Source organism: Micrasema longulum, unplaced genomic scaffold (genome assembly GCF_059751315.1).
Source record: "Micrasema longulum isolate JH-2025_06_02 unplaced genomic scaffold, ASM5975131v1 h1tg001042l, whole genome shotgun sequence".
NCBI lineage: Eukaryota > Metazoa > Arthropoda > Insecta > Trichoptera > Brachycentridae > Micrasema > Micrasema longulum.
In genome coordinates, this window is record NW_028278230.1 from 300,964 (window position 1) to 307,763 (window position 6,800).

General features: G+C 31.7%; 1 protein-coding gene across 1 annotated transcript in view; it reads right to left on the minus strand.

The window, feature by feature from the left end:
* The window catches only part of Gat (sodium- and chloride-dependent GABA transporter), a 44,985-nt gene extending 44,102 nt beyond the window's left edge, over window positions 1-883 (minus strand). The window contains exon 1 of the mRNA XM_088232951.1: window positions 517-883. The gene's annotated coding sequence lies outside the window, so the exon portion shown is untranslated. The remainder of the gene's footprint in view (window positions 1-516) is intronic.
* Between the last annotated feature and the right edge of the window lie 5,917 nt (window positions 884-6,800).

The following is a 6,800-nucleotide window of genomic DNA, read 5'->3' on the forward strand; positions in this document are numbered from 1 at the left end:
GATGAAAGAGTCAAGGGAATGTGGATGTTTAAAAATAGTTAGAATGAACAATATTTTGAGTTTTTCCAAATTTTTGTAGACTAGGACTGGATTCAACTCCCTGGGGAGCTGTTTATATTAACATATTACAGAATAAGGCAGAATGGTGAATGTTACACAGTGTATAAAGTAGCCACTTAAACCAGCCATTGACAGGTCATGAGCCATGTAGACTTCTATATTACCTTCTCTTAAATGTTCTTCATCTCTGTTGTAAAATGTTAATAGTTAGAATGATAAATTTTACAATGAAGTGGCCACTCAAACCAACTAATACCTGATCATAAACCCCTCGACTTCCGTATTACCTTCTCAAAAATGTTTTCCCTCTCTGTTGTAACAAATGTCGATCTGAATGTTTGTTTTATTTATTAATGTTACAAAGACGCAGCTCATATTTTATTTTCTCTATTTCTATTCTATTTTCTTAAACTTTCACAAAAAAAAACAATGCATACTTTTAAAAAATAAACTTACACTAAATATCCCCTTCTTAAAGTTGGGCTTTAAGTATTTTTTCTTTCTTGAGAACTAAACAATTATTCACAACTAAATAGAATTGAGTTTCTTTGACAATATTGATCCATCACTTTTAAAATATCCAAAAAAACTATTATTAATAAATAAAACTGTTTAAGTAGGTTCACTTAACAACTGGACGCAAAATCTCAAACTGAACAGCCATAAAAGAATTCGAAAATTTGAAATGGTCGTTCGTTTTCAAAATGGACGCGGACGTGCTCGCGTCTCTCTTCGTAAGAGAGCAACTGTTACTGATCACGATTTTCGTTATGGCGACATTAATTCCGTATATTAATATGGGATCTATTTGGTAAACGTGTGATCCGTGGACCAGCCGCGACGCGAAAGGATTTTGTGATCAATTACTAGGATCGAAATCAGTTCGCGACTGTTCCTTTCCCGCTCAAATTGCTGTCAAAGTGACGTTTCAATTGTCAATTGACACTGTCAAATAGATAAAGATTGATTTCTGGGTATGTCCTAACGGAACACATGGGAAAAGGGTGCCGCTGTCTAATATACACCCTGGCGCATTTGAATAAATAATCACGCTCTTTTGATGCGTGTCTGAATGTAAAAAGGACATGCTGACGTCACAAAACAAAATTCATTCATATGTATCTAGGACGAATATAATCAACATGCTGGTGCATAAGGAACTGTAGTGCAACGTATCCCGATTATGTGCCACGTTAAGGTTAGATGTCTGATGATTCTGTGTCTAGGTAAATGAAGAATACAGTTCTGTGTGTGAATCGCATATGTGTTCAAACGGTTTAGTATTTACGTCCAGCTAAATATCTTTAAAATGGTATATTATGCACTTGTACATTGATCGCTTTCCTATGGAAGAATTGGATGGGGAGGAACTTTTAACAACCATTTTAAAATGTTCAAAAATTTATCTTAAAAATAATGCTTCACAAAAATCGCACTTTTCCCTCTTTCCAATTGTTCCAAGAAGCTAAACTTTTGGAAATAAGACAAATATATTGTTTTCAATGTTTAAAATATATATTTAAGAACCGAAATTTATTTACAAGTAATTCAAATAGATCAAGTCCAAGAAGAAATCGTGTGTTACAAATACCACATTTTAAAACGAGGCTCGCACAGAGACATGCATATTTTATAGGCCCAAAAATTTTTAGTTATTTTTTACTGATAATATTTCGTGATGCAAACCCATCATGTAACATCTTAGTAAATGGAGAAATAATTGAAAAGATTGATAGTAATATATACTTAGGACATGAAATAAAGCTCGGCAAAGATAATCAAGAGGTAGAAATAAAAAGAAGGCGAGGTTTAGCATGGGCCGCCTTTGGTAAGCTCTCATATATCCTGAAATCTCCGAAGTATTCACATTACTTAAAGAAGAAACTTTTTGATGCTTGTGTTCTCCCTGTACTGACATATGGCTGTGAAACTTTTGTGTTCACGAAAAAAATTTTACACAAATTATCAGTGACACAGAGAGCCATGGAAAGGAGAATGCTGGGTATTTCGTTGAGAGACAGAAAAACCAATACATGGATTAGAGCGAGAACAAAGATCGCCGATGTGGTCCATAGGGCTGCCAATCAGAAATGGAGCTGGGCTGGTCATATAGCCAGAATCACAGACTCTAGATGGACCAAAAAAGTCCTAGAATGGCGACCCAGAACGGGTAGAAGAAGTGTCGGCAGGCCTCAGACAAGGTGGACTGATGACATAAGACGAGTTGCAGGAAGTGGTTGGATGCGGTTGGCTCAGGATAGGGAAATATGGAGACTAAAGGGGGAGGCCTATGATCAACATTGGACAAGAGACGGCTGATGATGATGATGATGATGATTTCGTTGATCCCAAATGTTCAAAATTTTCTTTCTTTTAAAAAACACGCACTATCCTGGATTCAAACTAAAGATATTAACTCTTTTTTTCTATTATATATTTGTTGCCCTTTAATAATAAGGAATATTTTTATGTTCATTTATATTTTTTATTTTCTTTTATAATTACTATTAAATAAAAAAGGTACCTTCTTATCTTTTACTGAATATTTTATTTTCTCTTTCTTGAAAATATTTTATCTGTCTATTTATTATAGGAACAAAAAAAAATCAAAAACATTTTCTTGTATACCCACGAACAGGCCATGCCTTTGTGGGATTTTTGTTTTCTGTTTTTACTGTTAATATGTATTTCATAGCTATGATATTTTCCTTTATTTTTTTAATACTCTGTTTTACCTCAAATGTATATTGTAAAAAAAATAACTATATCATATATTTTTTTAAAAACCCCTAAACGTGTATCGGTGGGAATTCTCGGATAAAAGTCCCTATAAAGGAAAACGAGTAGAGATGTGGGGTCCATAGTCCATAATCGATGACATATGCATGTCATTTTCTATACAATCTAATACAACATTATAATTACAACATTATAATTACAACATTATAATGCAACTCTTACATTATTGCACATGAAATCGGGAGCATCGTTCTGCAGTACATTCACGTCGTCCCTTTCACAAAGAAATGAACTACAAAGGAACGTCGCCTAAAAAGAGACCACAGAACGCAGTCAAAGTCAGTCAGCTCAACTAGTTCAGTTCAGTCAGTCAGTCCAGCTCGACGACGTCACTCATTTCCAGCATATAGTTCAAGTGCAGTCTCTTCAACCTATCATCGACGTGACACTCTCCATTCGTTTATTTTCAATGGAAATTTTACAAAACTTGGTTTGCGGAAACTTTACACTATACCTATTGATTGTTACAAATACCATAACAATATAATTCAGGTCCTTTTTACAAAATGGCGTAAAAACAAAAAATAGCTCATCTTTTTTTTTGTTTTGTACACCATTTTGTGAAAAGGCCCTAAATTATATTGATATATAGTGTAAAGTTTCCGCAAACCAAGTTTTGTAAAATTTCCATTAAAAGTAAACGCAAAAATGGTATTTTTCAATAAAAAATATAAAAGCGCCATCTATGAATAGTTAGTTTCATATTTTTGTTTGAAATCACATGAATAATATTATCAATTGCCTTCCTGTTCTCTAAACCATTTTAACAAATCTGTTGGATGTGAAGACAGAATAAACAGAAACATACAAACGGTAATGCCGTTTTCCCGTGGGGGTAGACAGAGAGAATAGAACGCCACATCACTGAATAAATAAATAAATATTAAATAAATAAATATTGAAATAAATATCACTCTGTTTCACGTGTTCGTATTTATATGACGTTAATCATCGCATAGAAAAAAATCCAATTTTTTTTCTTCTCTACCCCCGGGAGAAGATTCAGAATAGCGCCCCTGGGGGTAGATTTAAGCCACTTTGGGAATGATTGATCTAGTGTAAACGTAAACCTGTCAAGAAGATTGAGTGTATTGGTAAGGGTGGTATAAAATTCGTATTTTTCGAACAGAAGACCCTTATTTACAACTCTGGGGCGTGCTTTGTTTGAATACGCTGTGCACACCCTTTTCAAGATGTGAAAAACTACATTTTTAAATTGAATAACTGAAAAATGACATTTTCGCTACGCAGAATATAAGGGGTTCTATTCTCGACACAAATTTGTATCGAGACTGGAGATGTCACGAATAGTGATCTGGCCGAATACCGAATATTCGACCACGCTCTCGGCCGAAGCGCCGAATTTTCGGCAAAATATGAGTGCATTTCGCGCGTGACAGGTTACGACCTGTATCGTTGCGGTCCGTGCGGGGGTGACGGGGCGGGCGTATTGTTTCTTTTGCGAGTAGATCACGTCGCGATACAAGTAATTTGTTCATTATTGCGTCACATTGTTTTACAAATATGTATTATTATTAGCATATTACAATCATCAAAACAGTTTTTTTATTTTTTTTTATTTAAATTTCATTGATAAACCCTAACGGGTTACATACATTTAACAAAATATTTTTACTTTTAAAATTCACATTCTACTGTTAATAATAATATTTTTATTATCTTTTTTTATTTTATTTATTTATTTTCTTTTATTTAGGAAACATACAGTAAAGTTACAAAGTTTAATATTTTACACAGTTAGACTTAACTCTAATGGACCAGTGAAGTTTCCATATTATAAAGCAATTATATGTAAGATGATAAATATAATGAAAGTATAAAAAAGATAAGTAAAAAAAAACTTAAATGGTAGTTGTTTAAAAATTAAAATTCAAGTAAAAAAAAGTTATTTTAAAGTTTGTAGTTTGTAGTGAGTATTTACAAATGGAAATAATATTCAAAATGAAGAAAATTTGTAAAAGTAATTAAAAGTTAAGAATTCAAATAAATAATGAAAAACATGCTCAGATGTAAAAATAAAATATAATAGTAATAACATTTAAAAAAAAAGGAAAAACATAAATATACACGTGCATATTTTAAGGGGTTCAAAGAAACGATGAGAAGAATCTTCAAGTGAAATATGAGACAATAATTTTAAGTCAATTTAAAAAACATCTTCAAAATTATTACACATTATAGCAAGAGCAGCAATATATTGATTTTATATACATATTTAATATAGGTAATTTAAAGTAGTTTAAAAGCATAAAAGCATGCCAATGCAGCAGAGAAAAAAGAAAGAATAACAGGTATAGAAAGTAATCTTAAAATTTGAAAAATTAATATAAGGAGAAGATTTTAAACCAAGTCAGACAACATTTACACCATCTTTTGTAAAGGTTGTCTGAGTCTTTTGTTTGGTTTTGTCTGGTAGTTTATTGTATAATTTCAGTCCATGGTTTATTAGTCTCGATTGTCCTTTTCTCGTTTTATTTCTCTCTTAGACATTTTTCTGATATACTCGTATTGTATTCATGTTTACTACAGTTCTTTTCAAGTTTTAATTCTTCGTCTACAATTACATCAGTGGCTAATTTATGAATAAATTTTGTATGTATGGATATGTACGTGTGCATGTACGGGTATATATAGATATGGATAAAGATATGATATAGATATAGATATAGACTTAGATATAGATATAGATATGGATATGGAAATAGATATAGATATGTTAAGAAATAATGTTTTTAATAAAATGCTTTGTGCCTATTAAATATGTACACACTTCTGTTTTAAATTTTGGTACTCCGGTTTTGTATTTATTTTTTATCTTATAATTGCGATATCATTTACTTATTTTTTGCTTTTTTTACATTTTTCTAAATATTATATAAAAACATAAATTATATGTACTTTTTTTTCGCTCCTTATATTTAAGTTGGTAGTAATTATTATCATTCAACTATGTAGTGTTATCATATGATTTAATGTAAAGGATCTTTACCAACAAGCCATATGAATTGGCTTGGTGAGTCCTGAAAAAAGTTTTTTTTAAATTTTTTGATTGTTTTTTTAAATAAATAGTCCAGATCTTGTCTTGGTGTCCGTTAATATATTTATCCTCATGAATTGTAAAAAAGGACAATATCCGTAAATAAATAAATAAATACACTTATAAAACATCAACATTTGGAAGAATTGAAGAAATATGGATTTTCAAACATATGAAGAACGAATGAAACACAGTGTGTAAAGTGGCCACTTAAACGAGCCAATGACTAGAGTAAATGCCTACTAATGAATACTAATTGTCTAATGGTCAGCGCGTTTGGCTACAATGCAAAATGTCTCGGGTTCGATTCCCGACATGGTTGATATGAAATATTTATTTAAAAGAATGCTCTCATACTCGAATATTTCTTAGACCCTTGATTGGTACCTGAAGCGTAAGACTGATCATCTTACCTTCTTTTAACAAAAAATATCAAAATTCGCTTCTATTGGTGTACCAATGCCATGCCCTATGCACTATTAGATTCAGAAAGGGAATGATGATGAGTAAATACATAGACATCCATGTTTCATTCTTTAAAATCTACCAAAATGAAAGTGTCGACTTTTTAACTTCACAAAAATCAACAGTTAGAAAATTTAAAGAAATATGGATTTTCAAACATAGTTAGAATGGTGAATGTTACGCGTGGCCACTGTCAAGTCAAGTAGCTACTGACAGGTCGTAAGCCCTGTAAATGCTTATATAGCCATTTTCCTTTTTGTAAAAATTTCTTCACCCTGTTGTGACATGTCAAACTGTTTTTATAAATATAAGACAAAAAAATAACACACGTAAATTCGTCGTTTCCATATCCAAAATAAAAAGTGCATAGGTAACAGAATTGGTACTCAAAAGCAAGGGTGTATTGATCATTTTGGTT